This window comes from Epinephelus moara, chromosome 16 (assembly GCF_006386435.1).
Source record: "Epinephelus moara isolate mb chromosome 16, YSFRI_EMoa_1.0, whole genome shotgun sequence".
NCBI classification, from domain to species: domain Eukaryota; kingdom Metazoa; phylum Chordata; class Actinopteri; order Perciformes; family Serranidae; genus Epinephelus; species Epinephelus moara.
Genome location: NC_065521.1, coordinates 1,001,044 through 1,022,363, shown reverse-complemented (window position 1 = coordinate 1,022,363; position 21,320 = coordinate 1,001,044). Strand labels below are relative to the sequence as shown.

Here is a 21,320-nt window from a genome sequence, read left to right as displayed (position 1 = left end):
AAACATTACATCATAGAGTAAAACAAATATAATTAAAGTTAAATGCAGCGATGAACAGGTCCTCGCACCTGTGGCATCAAATATAAACCACAACATGTAAGTTTCTACTGGAAAAACACTGACAGGTTGCTACAAAACACTCATGTTTGGAGCCCTAAAAGCCGCTGGAGACTCACTAATGGGTTGCTTCAAAATACCCACATTTAGTGCGTAAAAAGCTGCTGGAAACACAAAGTCAGGTTGCTATGAAACACATGTTTGGAACCTTTAAGGCTACTTGAAAAACATTGACAGGTTGCTACAAAACAGGTTTCAATGATGCTGTGGTTAACGTGTGGTCAGGTTTAGGCACAGAAAAACACTTGGTGATGGTTAGAAAAAAAATCGTAAAAGACAACCACTTTTTGTGGCACTATCCCGCTGACATGTGGAACATATAAAGCTTCCTGAAGCACAGAGATGGGTTGCTACAAAACACTCATGTTTAGTGCTTAAATCGCTGCTGGAAATACATTGATTGATCGCACCAAAACTCCGTCTTCTGAGCCTAAAAAGCAGCTATAAAACATTGACAGGTCGCTAAAAGAACACCCACGTTTGGAGCATAAAGCAGCTGGAAAAACACCAACAAGTTGCTATGAAACCACCATGTTTGGTGCTTAAAAGCTGCTTGAAAAACACGCCACTATGAATCACTTACGATTGGAGCCCTAAAAGCCACTGGGAAAATACAAACAGGTCAGTACAAAACACTCATGTTTGGAACCTTAAAAGCTGCTGGAAAATCAGTGACAGGTTGCTACAAAACAGACATGTTCGGAGCCTCAGATATGACTGGAAAAACACAGACGGGTTGCTACAAAATGGCCATGTTTGGAGCCTAAAAAGAGGCTGGAAAAACAACGACATGTTGCTATGAAACCGCCATGTTTGGTGCTTCAAAGCTGCTTGAAAAACAATGACCGGTCGCTAGGAAACACTCACAATTGGAGCCTTAAAAAGCCACTGGGAAAACACAGACAGGTCAGTACAAAACACTCATGTTTGGAACTTTAAAAGCTGCTGGAAAAATGCAGGCAGGTCGCTATAAAACGCCAATGCTTGGAACCTCAGATATGGCAGGAACACTCACAACATGACCCTTAAAAGCCAATGGAAAATAACAGACAGGTTGCTACAAAATACCAATGTTTGGTGCCTAAAGAAACTGCTGGAAGAACACTGACAGGTCACTACAAAACACCTTTGTTAGGAGCCGAGAGAGCTGCTAAAATAATATACCACTCATTTCATGAAGAGGCAGGAGGACTGGTGTCTGTTCGCTGATATCCTTATCGTGGTTTATGTTTTCTGTCATCTCATATTTAATACCGTTAGACATTTTGAGAAGTGTAATGAGTTCTGCTCATTGGTGTGCGTGCTATGATGAAGACGAAGGAGGCGATGATGATGTTGGAATGATCCCGTGAAGCCTGTGTTTGTCACATACCCGGCCCTGTTTACAGAAGCGTGTTTTCTAGAGACCCAAAGTGGCCGCCGCTCTGTTTAGGAACATCTGTATGTTGTACACAAGCTCCTGCTCTGTAATACACAGATGGGTTCAGTCGGGGTCCTGTGATGTTCGTCCAGTTTTTATTTCGACCAGGAGAGAAAATGTGACTTAAAACACATCTTGAACTTTGCAAAACTTCCTTGGTCTTGTACGCAGCTGTAAAGGTCACCATCGATGTTTTTTTCTGAAGGGATTTTTGACCTTAGCTCCCTGAAAATGTCAAGCAGCGCTGCCAAAAATAGACTGAGAGTGGCGTCGATAAAAGTAAAAGCACCGCAGCTTTGATTCTGTGAAATGAGGAGTGCAAAATGAAAGGGGTTCATGGGTTTGGACGTTATAAAGGTCGTTAGCGTGAATGTGCTCAGTGGCTTCCCAGCTGTCTGAGCTTCATAACACAAAGGAGTCAGAGCGGTGACTCGCTGCTACTTTGCTCATTTCCATTTTCCCTGAATTCAGTGGCGCTCGGTGACTCACTCAGCCTGCTCTCATGCTGGAAATAACCCAAAACAGCAGCAGCACTGTCATCCTGTTTCTTTGCCTCTCAGCGCACATCTGGACGTGTCGCTCAGATTCATGTCATGTTACGCAAGCTCTCAGCTGGAGAGGCTGCCGTCCCGTCTGTGCGTTTGTGTCGTGGTTATGTAAAGAGAGGCGTCGATTCATCTCAGACAAACTGTCGATTTCTGACTCTTATGAAGCAGGTGACTCGGCCTAGTTACTGCGCACTGACTCACATCTCGCCACATGTTCTCCGCCGGCATTAAGCCCCATTTGCATGTGAGGTGTGTGTGTCTGTGTGTGTGTGTGCGAGAGGATGGATGTCCCGCCATCCAGGTGACACTGACCCACTTTCTGCGTCTGGCCTCGGAGCTGTGGCTGTTATTAACAGACACCGGCGCACCTTCGCTGCTGCGAACATCACACGCTTCATTTTCCCACAGCGGGAAACACAGTGGGGTTTTATTCACAGAGCGGTTTTTAACAAACAGGGTTTCACCTCAGAGGGTTTTACAGACTTAACGGCAGATAATTAACAGCAGTGAGGAGGAAAGCACGTCAGGAACTACAAGAACCAGAGGCTGTTTGTGTCAACAGGAAGTTGTTGTGGATGTTGGGACTCGAATCCAGATTTATGTTTGATAATTTACTGCTGAATTATCTCCCTGATCTCCCAAATAATATAACGAATATCAGACATCAGGAGTTTCCTTCCAGTTTGTAGCTTTGTGAAGACACAGAAAAAAGCCCGCATCGCATGTTTTCAACATTTACCTTCTTCTTTTAATCTTCTGACTTATCGCTGGGGTTGCACAATTTCTTTGCCTCTTATCAGGACCCAGGTTACGTTCAATTATCAGAAGTTATTGTTATATAGTCACCCAATTGCCATGAAAAATGTTGGCATTATACGTGTCTGCAAATCACAGATGCGTTAAATTTGTTAGGAAAAAAATCTTGGTAAAAGCCACTTTTTGTGGCAGTATCCCGCTGACAGGTCACTACAAAACACCCACGTCTGGAACATATAAAGCTTCTTGAACCACAGAGATGGGTTGCTACAAAACACTCATGTTTAGTACCTAAATCGCTGGTCGCATCGAAACACCCGTCTTTTGAGCCTAAAAAGCAGCTATAAACCATTGACAGGTCGCTAAAAGAACACCCACGTTTGGAGCATAAAGCAGCTGGAAAAACACCAACAAGTTGCTATGAAACCATCACATTTGGTGCTAAGAAGCTGCTTGAAAAACACGTCGCTATGAAACACTGACAATAAGAGCCTTAAAAGCCACTGGAAAAACACAGGCAGGTTGCTGCAAAATGGCCATGTTTGGAGGCTAAAAAGAGGCTGGAAAAACGACGACATGTTGCTATGAATTCGTCGTGTTTGGTGCTAAAGAACTGCTTGAAAAACACTGACAGGTTGCTAGGGAACACTCACGATTGGAGCCTGGGGAAACACAGACAGGTCAGTACAAAACACCCATGTCAGGAACCTTATAAGCTGCTGGAAAATCAGTGACAGGTTGCTACAAAACAGACTTGCTTGGAACCCAAAAAACTGCTGAAAAATGCAGGCAGATTGCTATAAAACGTGTGTTTGGAACCTCAGATATAACACTGACGGGTCGCTATGTAACAGTCCGGTTTGGTGCCTAAAAATCAGCTGGAAATACATTGACAGGTTGCTACAAAACACTTGAAAAACAGTTAAAGGGGGGCTACAAAACACTCATTTTCTGAACCTTAAAAGCCACTTGAAAAACACTGATAGGTCGCTCCAAAACACCCATTTTCGGAACCTTAAAAGCCACTTGAGAAACACTGATAGGTGGCTACAAAACACCCATTTTCGGAACCTTAAAAGCCACTTGAAAAACACTGATAGGTCGCTACAAAACACCCATTTTCGGAACCTTAAAAGCCACTTGAAAAACACTGATAGGTGGCTACAAAACACCCATTTTCAGAACCTTAAAAGCCACTTGAGAAACACTGATAGGTCGCTACAAAACACCCCTGTTTGGAACATTATAAGCCACTTGAAAAACACTGATAGGTCGCTGCAAAACACTCATTTTCGGAACCTTAAAAGCCACTTGAAAAACAGTTATAGGTGGCTACAAAACACTCATTTTCTGAACCTTAAAAGCCACTTGAAAAACACTGATAGGTGGCTACATAACACTCATTTTCTGAACCCTAAAAGCCACTTGAAAAACACTGATAGGTGGCTACAAAACACCCCTGTTTGGAACCTTAAAGGCCACTTGAAAAACACTGATAGATCGCTACAAAACACCCCTGTTTGGAACCTTAAAAGGCACTTGAAAAACGGTGATAGGTTGCTACAAAACACTCATGTTTGGAGCCTAAAAAGCTGCTGGAAAATCACTGACAGGTCACTACACAACAGTCACGTTTTGTGCTTTAAAAGTCGCTGGAAAAATGCCGAAAGGTTCGTACAAAACATCCATGTTCTGAACCTTAAAAGCCACTTGAAAAACAGTGATAGGTTGCTACAAAACACTCATGTTTGGAGCCTCAGTAGCCGCTGGAAGAACACTGACAGGTTGCGATGAAATACTCAAGTTTGGAGTCTAAAAGAGGTTGCTACAAAACGCCAGTCATCCTTTGTGAAACTTTTATACTTTGGCTGATACCATCTAGAAACTTTTCTATATTAAACTGTATTCTGTTTGCAATTGAAAAGCTCTTGTAAAGTGTTAAATTTCAGTCGCTCCATACGTTAGTGCCAAAATTATTACTCTCCTGGTGTCTTTGTGTCAGTGGGAACTCCTTAAAGTACACGTTTAATTCAATAATGCAAAGGAAAATGAAATCCAGACTCCAGCAGGTGAGATGATGTAATACGGCCTGTAGGAGAGGGTGGACGAGAGTAGATGAGAGTGGAGCAGGTGGAGCAGTCCCTCTGTAACCTGTTTATCAGAGCCGCCCTCCAGTAACACCAGCGTCTCTTTCCCACTGCAGCCTTTGTCTCGTGCTGCTTTTGTCTTATTCTGTCGGCCTGCAGTCAGTGAACGCACCATGTGACCCAGTTAGCCTCACCGCTGTGTGTTTGTTCAGCCTCCTTCAGGCTCTCTGTGTGTGTGTGTATCCTCTCTCATTTTGTCAGGGTTGTACCCACGTAATGCCCGTTCTCGTGTTTCACACCAGCTCTGATGCAGCGCCTGTCTCATTCAGGGACGGCGTGGTGATGGAGCGAGGCTCTGAGGGCGGCGGGGTTTGGCTGGGGCCACCTGTAGAGGAGGGTTTACATGTTGTGGAGTCACTTGACACTCTTTGGTCTCCTTCAGTCTAATTGTGTATTCTTTATTTCATCAGACTGGTCTTCAGATGTCTCAGATATATCAAATATTAAATGATATAAAGCTGGTGTTTGTTTGTTGATGGTGGCGGCGGCACTTTCCCTGAGTGCTGCCAGCGTTGTTATTGTGGCAGGTTGCAGCAGGAGTCAGAGAGCCATTATGTAAGGGCCGATTGACGTGTGCTAATAACAGTAATAACAGTAATAAGAAGTCGCAGGGATGCTTTTAAAACCAGGGCTTTAACCGTTACATAACAGCCGCTGCTGCCCGCCGCAGCGCTGCCAACACGCCACTCTGTCTTGAGAAATTATGCTGAGATCTGTGCACCTTTTGTCCATAAACTACCCGACCCCACCCCCGCCTCCGCCTCCACCCCCGCCCGCGCTGACTGCACCAGATCAGGGCAGACATGATGTGCTCTCCGTAAAGTGGTCGTGTACTTTGTTACCCACGCTCGTTTGTTTTCCTGCAGGCCTCCTTTCATTAGGCCTAATGTATGAGGTGAAGCATGAGTCATCAGCGGGGTGAAGTACAGTGAGCGCGCTCAGTGGAGGCGGCAGAGTGTCTTTGCATCATGGGTAACTGTGTCTGATCAGAGTGTTGACAGGTGTGAACGTCTCACGGATCAGTGTCAGTCATGTGACCCTCATTTAAGACGCCATCATACGTCCATATAATGTGTCATCAGTCTCACTGTTGTGTCTTTGAGCTGCCAGGCTCAGAGCCGAACCACGACTCCAACATCTGCACTGTGAGATGGATATCATGACTCGGCAGTTTCTCCAGCAGCAGCAGCCAGGTGCTGAGTCAGACTCTGCTGCGAACAGCTGCAGTTATAAATTAACAGCAGACGAGTGTCAAATGCTGGCAGAGAGTGTTTGGCAGATAAATAACAAAATGTTGGTCATCATCAAATCTGTGACGACGTCATTTAGGAGATGTCCTCAGTCCTGGTGGTGTCCAGGTTGATCTGTTTAATGTCACATGACAGTGAACAAGTGCACTCACACACACACAGTTGGACAATTTATTAATATTTTGTCAGACATTTAATACATTTGTTTTGGACAATTTATTAATATTTGTCGTACATTCAATTAATATTTTGTCGGACATTTAATAAATATTAAGTCGGACATTTAATAAAAAATGTTTGGATGATTTAATACATTTGTTTTGGACAATTTCTTAATAAGTTGTCGTACATTTAATTAATACTTTTCAGACATTTAATAAAAAAAATTTGGGACAATTTATTGATATTTGTTGTACATTTAATTAATATTTTGTTGGACATTTAATTGATTTTTTGGGACAATTCATTACTATTTTTTGGACAATTTATTAACCAGGAACCAGGATCCCTCTTGCTGTGAGGCGACAGTGCTTACCACTGTACCACCGTGCTACTGGGGCACGAGGAATTAACCAGTTCTGGTTAGTTTTGCTTTCCGACTGGTTAATTTTTGAGAGAATGAAAAAGAAACATACTGACATAAAATACAAGCGGCTACGTTCCAAAAGTTGGACTTGGTTTATCTCTGGGTCGCTCAGGAACGTGTGTGTGCATTTTCTAGGTAGGGACAAACGTCTTGTGTCGTTCAGGTCAGAGGTCAGTAACAGCATATGGAGCTGGATCCACAGGTCAGACGGAGGTCAGGGGTCGCTGAGTGCTGTTAACCAGCTGATCCACTGAGACGAGGTTAACTGGGATCTAACTGGGATTATCTGCAGATCATGACTTTTCCTGCTCCCTTTAATCTGCCTCCAGTGGGTTATATGGATCGCAGTTACACTCAGATTAGAGGTGGAGACCTCCAGTCCACTCGGCGCTGCTTTCAGGTGGGAGAAATGTGGAGAGACTCCTGAGGTTTAAGGTCTCTGTGGAAAAGTTTAGGAAAATACGGTGACATCCTCTTACACTCCGCTCTTGTTGCCTCAGTATCAATCAGTCGTATTGAAGAGGACCTGTCGCGCTCTACATCAGGTTCTGTTTTGGGTTTCTACTGGAACATGTTTACAGGCTTTAATGCTCAAAAACACCCTTATTCACACTCCGTCTGAGACACTCTGTTTTAGCGCCTGTCTCTTTAAGCCCCCTCTCCTGAATAACCACAGTCTGCTCTGATTAGTTAGTGTTTCCTGGTCTTCCCTAATCGCCTGTGTTTTTTTCCATCGATGTTGCAGCTGGGGAATGACTGTAACAGAGAACAGCGGCACTTTCTACCAAGGTGACATGTTTGCTTAAAGTTAGCATGTAGCTACATGTAGCAGTGTACTTGCAGCGGCACTTTCTACGGTGAAAAATCACCAATAAAATTTTCTGAAAACAACCAGACCTCTGGGAGAAAAGAACACCATCAGAGACCAATATTACGTGTTTCCCTGACGTTAGCATGCAGCTACATGTAGCAGTGTACTTGCAGCGGCACTTTGTACTGTGAAAAATCAATGATAATTTTCCAAACAGAACGAGATATGTTCTAATGCGAATATGTTTAGAAATCAGGGAGAAATGAACAATATCAGCAACCAAGATTACATGTTTCCCTGACATTAGCATGTTGCTACATGTAGCAGTGTACTTGCAGCCGGGGAATGACTCTAACGAAGAACTGCGACACTTTTTATGGTGAAAAATCAGACATTTTCCAGCAGGAATATGTTCCAAAATCAAGGAGAAATTAACAACAGTAGTAAACAAGATTATCGTATGTGTTTCCCTGACGTTAGCATGTAGCTACATGTAGCAGTGTATTTGCAACGGCTCTTTCTACAGTGAAAAATCACTGATAAAGCTTCTAAACAGAACTAGAGCAATATGCTCCAAAATCAGGGGAAATTAGCAATGTCTACAACCAAGACGACATCTTTCCCTGATGTTAGCATGTAGCTACATGTAGCAGTGTACTTACAGCGGCTCTTTTTACTGTGTGCTCTGAAATCAGGGAGAAATAAACAACATCAGTGGCAGAGATGACGTTTCCCTGACGTTAGCATGTAGCTACATGTAGCAGTGTATTTGTAGCTGGGAAAGGAGTGTGACGAAAAACAGTGGCTCTTTCTATCCCCCCAAAAATGACCAATTAAAACTATATTTTTCGAGGTTACAACTACAACTCCCAGGGTGCACTTCAGTAAAAAAAACATACAAACACAGTACGTTTAAATTCTGTTTCCAGATTAAGAGCACACACTTTACGTTACTGATGACACAGTTTTCAGTTTAAATCAGTTCTGACTAGCTTCTCCTTTGTAGCAGCAGCTCCAGAGGCTCATGGGTAATGTAGTATTTAGGATATAAACCTGTAGCATTGCTGCAATTTTCAGGACAATTTTCAAACTGTGAAACTGCGTAAAGTGAAACTGAAATGAGCGTGTACTCAGGCTGTAGATGATGCTTTGTGATGGTAAGAGGAATATTAAGGCCAGTCTCTACTTAACATGATGTAATCTTGTTCCAGGCCTTGATCATATGGATTAGCACACTGCTTTACATTTTATTATTTTGGCCTTTAAATCGGAGCAGCATTTGGATATATAGAGACCTGATTCACCAGTTTACAAATTTAGCAAATCAGAACAGGCATTTTGAGATTGTGCAGGACTCGTAACCTCATCAGCTCGACACGGTAACGAGGCCGTCAGAGTGTGTTCACGTCCGTCCTGTCTCCTCCAGCCGTCCTGAAATGTTTCAGCATTACATCACAGCCCCTCTGCACGCGCTGCGTTTGTCCACACAATGAGATTAACGAGATAACGAGTGTCCCAGAGCGGGTCCTGATGCTCATTAAACCCGGAGGATGCGGTCGGCTCGACGAGCTCATCGATCGGTCTGCGGAGGAGGAAGAGGCGGGCAGGCAGGCAGGGGGGTATTGATGCAGGAGGAATGTCAGAGGTTTGATATGTGCTGGGAGTGTGTGTCGCCGTCATCATGGCGCTGTCGGAGGCGGATTTATGGAGTTAAATATCTAAATATCAGGTCAGATGAGCCGCTCGGTCCGTCTGATGGTGTGAAGCCAAACTGTTACCGTACTGAGCCGCTGGAAACACTTTCACTAATTGGCTCATGAAAATGTCAAGATGATATTTCTCTTCTTCTGTGATCAGCCAACATGGTCTCCTCGTCTCCTAGCAACAATACAACCATCAATACGTCTCGATTAGTAGGTTAATCAATTATGTTGAAGGATAAACTCGTAGTTTGTGATTAATCAGTGGAACAGAAGTTTTAATGTGTCTGCAGCAGCGATATCTGTGGCCGGACACATGATGTTTTCTGGTTGTTTGTCTGTTCGTCGAGCAAGATCTGTACAACGCCTCAAGGAAATTCCTTCACATTTGGCACAAACGTCCACTTGGACTCAACAATGAACTAGATTTTGGTGGTCAGAGGTCAAGGTCCTATGGCCTTATGTCTGTCTCATTCTTGTGAAAGTGATATCTGAAAAAAACATGTCGAGGGAATCCCTTCTAGTTTACAACCGTCCACTTGGACTCAAGGATGATCTGATTGGATTCTGGTGGCCATAGGTCAGAGATCATGGTCACTGTGACCTGGTCATCCATATCTCAAGAACACCTTGCGCAAATTTCTTCAGATATGGCACAAACGTCTTCTTAGACTCAATGATGAATTGATTAGATTTCTGTTGGTCAAAGGTCAGCAGTCACTATGACCTTGCATCTATCACATTCCTGTGAGCGTGATACCTCAAGAAGGTCTTGAGGGAATTTATTCAGATTTTGCACAAATGTCCAACTCAGCTATGAACTGAACAGAATTTGGTGGTCAAAGGTCGATGGTTACTGTGACCTTGCATCCATCGCATATCTCCAGAATGCCTTGAGGGAACTTCTCCAAATTTGGTTCATCAACAGATTAGAATTTGGTGGTCGATGGTGAACTTCATTGTGACCTTCTTTGTTGCATTCTCATGAACATAATAACTTACTAACACCTTGAGGGACTTTCTTTAAATTTGGCACAAACGTCCACTTGGACTCATAGATGAACTGATAAGAATTTGGTGGTCGAAGGTCAACTTCATTGTGACCTTCTTTGTTGCATTCTCATGAACATAATAACGTACTAACACCTTGAGGGACTTTCTCTGAATTTGGCACAAACGTCCACTTGGACTCATAGATGAACTGATGAGAAGTTTTGGGTCAAAAGTGAAGATCACTATGACCTTGCGTCCATCTCATACTTGAAACGCGATATTTTGATTCCTCAAATTTGGCACAAACGTCCAATTGGACTAAAGGATGAACTGATTAGAACTTGATGGTCAAAGATCAAGGTCACTGTGACCACACAAAACATATTTTTGGCCATCATGAAAAAAATTCATGCACTAATTATGACAAAATTTCACACAAAAATGTCGAACAGGATAAAATGATGACATGTTATATCAGAAGGTCAAAGGTCAAAACATCAGTACTTCCCTTCACTGTAAATCACTCCTGAAGGTCAAGATGGAGCCTCCAGGCCCAAACGTACACTAATGTCCAGTGTCCACATACTTGTGTCCAGGTGTTAGTGCAGAGGGACAGTGTCTTTACAGTCTGTCCAGATGAATACGTTTGACCTCAGAGCGAGGTGTCTCTGCTCTATCGTTGTAATTGGACTCAGCTGACGAAGGGTCACCTGCAAGCGCTAAACATTCCCCCGCCGCCACGCTGACTCCATCGCCTGTCCGTGTGGCTAAGAACATCCGGCCCCTCCTGCTCCTGCTGCTCCTTCCTGCTCCTTCCTGCCTCCAGGGTCCCATTAGGAAGCGTCGTTATCAGCCATCGTCGACACATGACTGCACTCGAATGCAGCAGCGTTTTACATCAGTGATGATGATGATGATGATGTTCCTTATCTGTTTCTGACCTTCGTCGACCCGTGAAGCTCTTCACTCTGACTGCGTTTGTGTCCGAGGTGGCTCAAACAGGAAGCAGAGTGTTTGTCCTTTATGAATGAATGAGGGTGAGGTGGTGATGCAGTGGACACATGATGGAGCTCCGTCAGCAGCACTTAAAGTCCCATAATCACAGTTGGAGACGACCTCAGGGTCGGATTATGCAACTGTGACACATGGACACACGTGTGTTGTCTTCTTCTGATGTGAAGCTCATACACAGGAGTCAGGAACAAACTGTGATGTCATGATGACATCACAGTTTCTCCCAATAAATATGGTTTATATTGGTGATATGCAGGGTGATTGTTGGAGCTGTTCTCTCAGTTAATGTTTAATAAACATCAGAAAGTATTGACAAATATCTTTGTTTCAAATTCACCTATAAGATAAATATTTTATTATTATATATAATGAAAAATGTTAGAATTTTATAGAAATGTTTTTATTTTATTTTTTATTTTATATACTAAACTATTCTCTCAAATATCTAATAAACATCAGAAAATAGCGAAAAATATTTCCAAATTCACATATAAAATAAATATTTTTATTATTATATATAATAATAATCTAAACATATTTTCTACATATTTTTTTATTGTATTTTACTTTATATAATATGTATATTTATTTTAATTTATTTTATTACATTTTTATAGTAATGCAATTATTTTCTCAATTATTATCTAATAAACATCAGAAAGTAGTGACAAATATCCTTGTTTAAAATTCATTTATAGAATTAGGATTTTCATTATTATATATAACAATAATAATAATATATATACATATTTTATTTTATTTTTAATTTTATATTATATATATTTATTTTATGTAATCATCACAAAATAGTGAAAAATACCATTTTTTCAAATTCATGTATAAAATAAATATTTTTATTATTATATATATTATAATAATATCTACATACATACATACATACATATTATTATTTTATTTTATTTTATATTAGATATATGTTCATTTTATTTTTATTTTATTTTTCTATAATAATGAACATCAGAAAATAGTGAAAAATATCCTTTTTCCAAATTCACATATAAAATATTTTTATTATTTTATATAATAATAATCTAATCTTTTATTGTATTTTATTTTCTATATTATGTATATTTATTTTAATTTATTTTATTACATTTTTATAGTAATGTATGTATTCTCTCAGAAAATTGTGAAAAATATCTAAAAAATAATAATAAATATTTTTATTATTATTACATATATATATATATATATATATATATATATATATATATGATTTATTTTTTATTTTATATGTTTTTTCCTTTTTCTCTGAAAAGTAGTCACAAATATTGACATTAATATAATATTAAACAGAAAGGAGCAGGAAACCTTCACATGTGAGAAGCTGAAAGCAGCAATTGTTTTGTCCACTGCTTGAGAACATGACACCTCACATGGCTGAAAATCAGTTTACAGCTGCAGGTATTTTTGGTACAAATGACTCGTTTAGTAGAAACACAATTAGCTGCAGTGAGTGGACGTGGTCACAGATCCACAACACACACATCCGTTCAAAGTTTTGACTCTGCTGTTAATGTCTGTCTGACAGTATTAAAGGTTTCACTGAGGTGCAGATGGAGGAGAAGACGTCAGACATTTTATATGTTGGGTAGATGTTGTTGTGCACAGACAGATTGAGATCGTTCAGCTCATGTCTAATCTGTGTCGTCTTGGGCGTCCTGCTGAGACGCCCTGTTTGTGTCTTAATCCGTCTGTTGGGTTGAACCAGAGCAGGATCTGCAGCTTCCACACTGTCAGATGAAGATGAAGGAAATGCACACCTCCTGCTTGATGGCAGGAGCCTGACCTCAACATGAAGAGGATGATGAGGGTCTGACAGGGTGACCTTTGCCCTTCGGGTGGCTCTAACCTGGTGAACATGATCTCTGAAGTCAGTGCCAGTGATTCAATCTGAAGACACAGAGCTGCATATCGACATATCTGTGATGAATCAGTATCAGCGCTGTGCTGCTGATCCATCCGTCAGACTGAGCTCCTCTTCCTCCTCTAAAACAGTTTTTAATGGGTCATTGTGTCTGAATAATGCAGAGCTCCGGGCTTTTGCTGCTAAATTTGGTTTGTCGTCTCTCTGCTGATTGGCTGTATCTCGTCTGTATCTTTTCTGCCATCATCCCTTCATTCTGTTCGAGACCGTCCGCTGCTGCTGCAGCTCAGTGTTTTGGTGTCAACCCGCCTCCTCCTGCTCGTTTGAGTGTTTCCTGCTCCGAGTTTGTTGACAGTGAGTCACGGTTGAGTCATTTAGTGAACACAAATCCCTCGTCAGTGTCCACTTATTGGAGAATACATAGATGTGGCTCTGCAGCGCCGCGCTCTCTGCATAAAGATGACTCTGACAGTTTGACACAAACCCACACATGTCTCTGAAGAGTGTGCTGAAATCTGCATGTGTTGAATTCACCGAGTGTTGTTGTCTGCAGTCCTGAATCACTTCGCTTCAGTCTTTAAACTACAGTTTAGACCACTGAGAGAGGAGCTGTGTGAGGACAGATAAATGTCCTCCAGTCATGTCTCTGGAGTCAGCAGAGGATGAAGAAGCTGCTCATGTCTCAGTCCAGGCGTCATGACAAAATGTTGGCGTTATAGGCTCCAAATGTGGGTGTTTTGTAGTGACCTGTCAGTGTTTTCCATCAGGGCTCCAAATGTGGGTGTTTTGTAGTGACCTGTCAGTGTTTTCCATCAGCTTTTCAGCCTTCAAATGTGGGTGTTTTGTAGCGACCTGTCAGTGTTTTCCATCTGCTTTTCAGGCTTCAAATGTGGGTGTTTTGTAGTGACCTGTCAGTGTTTTCCATCTGCTTTTCAGCCTTCAAATGTGGGTGTTTTGTAGCGACCTGTCAGTGTTTTCCATCTGCTTTTCAGGCTCCAAATGTGGGTGTTTTGTAGCGACCTGTCAGTGTTTTCCATCTGCTTTTCAGGCTTCAAATGTGGGTGTTTTGTAGCGACCTGTCAGTGTTTTCCATCTGCTTTTCAGGCTTCAAATGTGGGTGTTTTGTAGCGACCTGTCAGTGTTTTCCATCTGCTTTTCAGGCTTCAGTTGTGGGTGTTTTGTAGCGACCTGTCAGTGTTTTCCATCTGCTTTTCAGGCTTCAAATGTGGGTGTTTTGTAGCGACCTGTCAGTGTTTTCCATCTGCTTTTCAGGCTCCAAATGTGGGTGTTTTGTAGAAACATGTCAGTGTTTTCCATTGGCTTTTTAAGCCCCGGTCGTAAGTGTTTTGAAGCGACCCGTTGTCATGTTTCCATCGTCTTATTGGACTCGAAATGTGACTGTTTTGTAGCAAGTCGTCATTGTGTTTCCAACATCTTATTAGGCCCCAAATGTGGGTGTTTTGTAGCAACCTGTCAGTGTTTTCCTATTGGCTTTTGATGCCCTAGTTGTGACTGTTTTGCATCGACCAATTTGTGTTTTGCCATTGGGTTTTTAGGCTCCAAATGTGGCCGTTTTGTAGTGACCGGTCATCGTGTTTCCAGCAGCTTCTTAAGCTACAAATGTGGCTGTTTTGTAGTGACCTGTCAGCTTTGTCATCCCCAGCCGTGGCTGGATTTTTAGGCTCCAAATGTGGGGGTTTGTAGCACGTCCTCTGTGTTTTTCCAGCGGCTTTTAAAGGCACAGTTGTGATTGTTTTTTAGCTATCAATTTGTGATATGACATCAGCTTTTTAGGCCCCAAATTTCGGTGTTTGTAACAACCTATCATTGTTTCCAGCAGCTTTTGAGGCTCTAATCATGGTGCAACCTGTCAGGGGGATAGTGGCACTAAAGGCTGTTGGCTTTTACAGAGACATTGCTGTTTTTATAGCAGGGAAGCAGCAGCTGAGAACTGCCTCACATTTGAAGCAGCATCACTTGATGCAAACCGCAGGTAACCGTCCGCAGTTTGTCTCCGCTGTTCCTTCAATTATTAACCCCAATTAACAGGAGTGACTGCCACTGCTTTTAGCTAATAAAGGGTTGATTACCTAATAAAAAGACTGAACTCCAGTACCTGAGTGATTTACCCAGAAACCTCTCACCTGCTCTGACTGGTGTTTTCCCGCTGATCTGACAGAAAGGTGACGCCTCCTCTGTCCGCAGACGTTTTACCTGTCAGTCCAGTTTTCTGAGGAGCAGAGCGGGGCGACCTTGTTTCCTCCTGCAGGAGTCGGACTGATGGGAAACACATCTGACAGCTGAGGTCAAGCTGCTGCGCTCAGGCCTCCACCTGCCTGATGTCACTGCTGTCAGCTCGGGCTGACGGAGGACTGTTACTCCACTAGATAATATAATGATAATGATGAGCAGTGAAAACGGGTTGAAATCATGACTCGTGCATGAGTAAATAACCTGCACACCAGTCCTGTTACTGGTCAGAAACCACACTTTAATTAATATTTTGATAACTGATTAACTCTTAAACCCATTTAGCTGTTCTCTGCATGATTTCAGCTTCTTGAATGTGACTATTTGCTGCTTTTCTCTGTTTTACGTCTTTGCAAACTGAATGTTTTTGTGTTTTGGACTGTTGGTTGCACAACATAAGACACTTGAAGACGTCTTTATGGACTGCAGGGACTTTTAATCTGCATTTATTGTTACTGTGACTGAAATGATTTGTCCAAGCCGTGGGAAGAAGCTATTTCTGGTGTATTTGGCACAAATACAAACTGCAGGGCACAAACAGTGTTTCTGGTGTTTGAAGCCGTCGTCAAAGTGCCGTAGGTGAAATCTGGCAGCCGGCAGCGAGTGTGCCGTGCTGATGAGGCTGTTAGCTTCCTGCAGAGTGTAAACAGGAACTCTGTGTGACTTTGTGTGACTCGGCAGAAATCAAAGTCACAGACTCTCAGAGAGAAACTCTGCAGGGGACTGAAGAGAAGCACCTTTTAAAGATGAACCTGTTTTGATCAGCACAGTTAACCTCAGTTATTAGTGTTAATCTGGTGACAGCAGCATCATTTAGTAGTTTCATCTCCTGTGGTTTACAGAGAGGAAGTGATTGCTTCCCCAACAGATGAGGTAAACCACAGAGGTGTGGGCAAGGAGCACCTGAGAGCTTCCTCATCGTGTTCACGTCTGAAACCGTCACTCTCAAGTCAGAAACATGTTGCTGAAGACTTTTCAGATGACGTTATGCGAGTCCTCAGAGCGAGGTCAGCGAGGTGACGTCTTCCACATTCACACTGAGCTCTTTGATCCACTAATAGGCCTTAAAATGTCATCCTAAAAACTCTGAGAACATCCCACATTCTTTGGCTAAATGGTCGAGTCAGACTGACGACGGCTGTGTGAGCGAAGCAAGGGAGGAGATAATCAGAGGAGTGAAACTTTTCTCAGGACTAGCTTGTTAAATTCAGCTTTTATAGGACACAGGGCTGCAGCTAATCATCATTGTCAGACGCTACATTAACATGCACACTAATACTCTGCTCTTCCCATAACTTTGGAGCGTTATTTAACCCCCTTCTGACGAGCATGAAACTCAGCTTTTGTATCAATTAGTCAAACAAAACACGACATTTGAAAACCTTTGATGAACATGTTTCACTGTTTTCTGACATTAATGATTAATCAAGTAATTGGAAAATGTAATCCACGGACTTATGGATGTAAATAATCAAAACTGCTTTTCGTGGCACTGTCCCTACTGGAACAACAGCGACTGGTTCCTATAAACACTCACGTTAGGGCCTGAAAAGCTGCAGAGTAAAAAGTAAAGGGTCCCTTAAGAACAACCATGTTTTGGGGGCTGAAAAGCTGCTTGAAAAAAGCCATGGGTCCATAAAACAGACCCATTTTCTGGTGACTGAAAAGACACTGGAAATAGAGTGATGGGTGCCTAAAAACTCCCAGGTTTGGGTGCTGAAGAGCTGTTGGGAAACAGCAGTGACTGGCTGCAGCCCTGTGTGTGTTTAACAGCTTGTTTCAGGTCCATCAGTGTTTCCTCTGTTTCTAAACAACACAGTCAGTCAGTGATAAAGTCATTTAGTCCACCTACAGTCCTCTAGCAGACACTTTACTGGACAGACTCCACACAGTCCGTCATACGTCCTGAATGAAACAAGTATTTCTTTAACTTGAAGGCCTGAAACAGAGAACAGGTCTATATATAGCCTGATAATAGACTCTGAGGGGCCGATAAGTGGAGCTGGCCTTGTGCTCATAAAGGATCCTCAGCATGAACTCAGTCCTCTATACGTCCACGCTCAGGAAGCAGAGCCTTGGATGTGTGTCGGCATCCGTGCAGCTGTGGCGTCCAGCTGCAGCCGGCCTCCGTTACTCTGAGGGGAAGCTCCAGACACTGACCTGACCAAAACAATAGGGATCTGATGCAGGTATAAAAATAGGCCGCCGGCTCACCGGCTTCCTGCCGAGCGCTCCTTAACAATGCTCTCACATTTTTATGTCTTGTTGGGGGGACGCCTCTCATTACAGGGACAGCGGTAGCACAGAGGACACAGGGAGAGATCGTGTTACTGAGGGTGAGACAAATCAGAGCCAATTAGAGGACAAAGATACGACAGTCCATCTCTCCCCAGCTCCCCAGGGTGGGTGATGTCACTTCCTGCTGCATCGATTGCTTCTTGTGAGGCGTGGTAGTGGCGGAGGATTCTTTGAGATGTTCCATGAGCTCCGTTTGCCCTGCTTGTTTTTCCGAGGCGCGCAGCAGATGCTCGGGAGCCCCTCAAGGCCTTGCCTTGTTCGCTGATAAATGATTTATTGCCTAATTAATTTGACTCCACAAAGCACCAGCAGCTAGCCTAATTAGACCAGACGGCCATGAATGCCTCGTCCCTCAAAAACCATCACATGAAGGCTGAAGATGTGGAAGGGACGCTCGCTGTTTTCATGGGTTCTGGCTCCGATATCAACATCTGTCGACCTCGCAGTGCGTCAGTGTTACATGTGCTGTAAACACAAGAGCTCTGCCTTCAGTAAACACAGTGTAAACTTTAAATCTGACAGCTAACAGCTCACATTGTGTCTGATGATGTTGGGACCTTCAGGTCAAATCAGAAGCTAAAGTATACGAGCAGCAGTCGGACAGTTCTCTCTACTTTTCTGCACAGATTCAGAAACAATAAACTGAAGACAACAAAGCCTCCACTAAAGTAACATTTTAAATCCTGTGTGTGATTTATCCTGGCTTCATACGAGTAGAGGAAAAGTCCGCTAGCTGCTAGGCTAATTGATACAATGTCAAATGCCATAGGCTTGTGCTAATAACGTTAGCATGTTGTATTTGTGGGTTGTAATGAAGACGAAGCCTGTCTGGCGTCTGGTCGGGCGCAGTTTGGCCCGTCCCAGGAGCTGATAAACTGAGGTGACATTTGTCAGGACAGTCAGAGGGTCCTTCAGAAGCTACGGTGGCCTCAGAGGGCCATAAAGCCAACAGCCACTACAGAGAGTGATTTTATAGGGTCACCAGGCGACACTCTCCCCATCTGTCCTTCATACAGAAAATCAATCGTCCCCTCAGAGTCTTGGGTCTCTGTACTGGGTCGCCATCTGGCAGCAGGAAGTCCTGCGTCCTCCTGTTGTTGTGTGTGGCGTCTGATGACACGGCACTGCTCGCTCACGGTTTGTGTTTGGTTTGGAGTTTGTGTCGGAGCAGGAGAGGCACCTGAATCTACCGTCCTCATCTCTCCACCAGCCTACACTCTCATTCAAATGTCTTCATGTCAGTGACATCCTGAAACCATGGCAACAACCTGCTGTGTTCTGTCGCTGACCTCTGACCTCGCAGTGCCAGAGCTGGAAGGATCAATAACAATCCCATCAGGGCTCAGTCAGCAGTCACTGTTCAGAGAGGTTCAACAAGTCAGTCCTGATGTTAGCGCTGACATTATGAGTCAGTTAATCAATCAGATGATCAGCAGAAGATCTGTGACGGGTCATGTTATTGGGACAGATTTATTTATATATGATCACCTATTCAAAAGTAACTGACACTTAGTTATTAATTTATAATGCAAACCATTCTCATTACTCATCACTTAGTCAAAGGATAACGTAGAGAGTCATCTATGATGCAGTTTTAATGGAAATCTTGAACGTTTTTTTGACATTTTTTTATTTATTGTCTCAACATTTTTTTTCGATTCGCATGTTTTTGTGACATATAAGATAAGATCAGAAGGCTTCAGTGATATCCAGAGGGGACATTCAGCTGACAGAAATAAGCAAAGATGATAGAAATATCTATAAATAGATGATTAGAAATGTATGAAAAAATAATAAAAATGAAATAAAATTAAATAAAAAATGGATAAAAATAAAATAAATAAAAATTAAATAATAAATAAAATTAATGAAAATAAAGAATAAATTAAATGCAAAAAATAAAAATGAAATAGATAAATAAAATTAATTAAAAAAATAAAAAAAAACAAAAGAAAATGTGAAAGATGAATAAAATTAAAATGAGAAACAAAATAAGAAATAGAATTAATTAAAATGAAATAAAATGCATTAAATGAAATAAAATAAGAAATAAAATTAATAAAAACAAAAACAAAATAAAATAAGAAATAAAATGAATAAAAATAAAATGAATAAAAAACAAAAGAAAATGAGAAAGAAAATGAATAAAATGAAATAAGAAAGAAAATAATAAAAATAAAATGAATAAAAATAAAAAGAAAAAAATAATAAAAAATTAATAAATAAGAAATTAAATGAATAAAAAATAATAAATAAGAAATTAAATGAATAAAAATAAAAACAAAATATAATAAGAAATTAAATAAATGAAAATAAAAAAATAAGATGCAAAAAATAAAAATGAAATAAAATAAATAAAATTAATAAAAATAAGAATAAATAAAAAACAAAATAAAATGAGAAAGGAAATAAATAAAATAAAATAAGAAATAAAATGAATAAAAATAAAATGAAATGCATTAAATAAAACAACAAGTAAAATTAATAAAAATAAAGACAAAATGAAATGAGAAATAAAATTGATAAAAATAAAAATAAGAAATATAATGAATACAAATAAAAACAAAATGAAATGAGAAATAAAATGACATAAAAATAAGGTAGAAATGAAAATAAAACAACAAATAAAAAGAGGAACTCAAGCAGAGTGTGCAGTTCGGTAAAGTGTGTCAGAGTAATGTGACACCATTGATTATAACAGCTGACACCAGAATATTATATCATGTAATAAAACATTACATAGACCATAATATGTTCCTGTGCTGTAAATAAATCTGATGGAAATATGTTAAATAAATATAAATGAATAATGGAGATAATAATTAGTTAGACATTTTAAACTCCAGCTCATCATGTCAGTCTGGACTACATCTCCCATGAGCCCCGTCACATCCTGTCACTGTTTCTCCTCCATAAACTCACTCACAGTGGTTTTTATTTTACACGTCCTCACAGGGTTACAGATGAATGACGAGTGTCTCTGTGTGAAGCGTGTTGTTGGCGTGTTCGTGGTCACGGAGCCTTAACGTCTTAATGAAGTTACATATGCGATGTTGACAGTGAGGTTTGGTGACGCCGCCGCTGCTGCGAGGCGAGCAGAGTATCACCCTCAGGACAACATGTCCGCCGCTCCCTCCTCAGTAATCTCTTCATCTTAAATCAGGGATTATTAATCTGCCTCAGCTGCAGTCGCAGCGCAGGGCCCTGGGGTCAGGCCCCTGGAGGTCCTCTCCCTTGACTCCTTTCCTCCTCTGGTTTCCTTGTCTCCTCTCCTTGCTTCATCTCCTCTTATGTTCTTTCCTCTCCTCTGCTTGTCTCCTACGAGTTTCCTCTCCTCCCATGTCATCTCCTATCCTTGTCTCTTTTCCTCTCTTTGCTTTCTTGTTTCCTTTCCTTGATCCTCTGCTCCTGGTTTCCTCTTCTCCTCTCCTTGTTTCCTTGTCTCCTCTTCTTGTCTCCTCCTGGTTTCTAATTTCTTCTCCTCGTTTCCTCTCATCTTTTTTCCTTGTCTTTTTGTCTCCCTGTCCTTGTCTACTTGTTTC

The 21,320-nt window shown here is 41.5% G+C and overlaps 1 protein-coding gene across 4 annotated transcripts in view; it reads left to right on the top strand.

The window, feature by feature from the left end:
* agap1 (ArfGAP with GTPase domain, ankyrin repeat and PH domain 1) overlaps positions 1–21,320 on the top strand; it is a 193,508-nt gene that overhangs the window by 1,438 nt on the left and 170,750 nt on the right. The window lies entirely within an intron of this gene.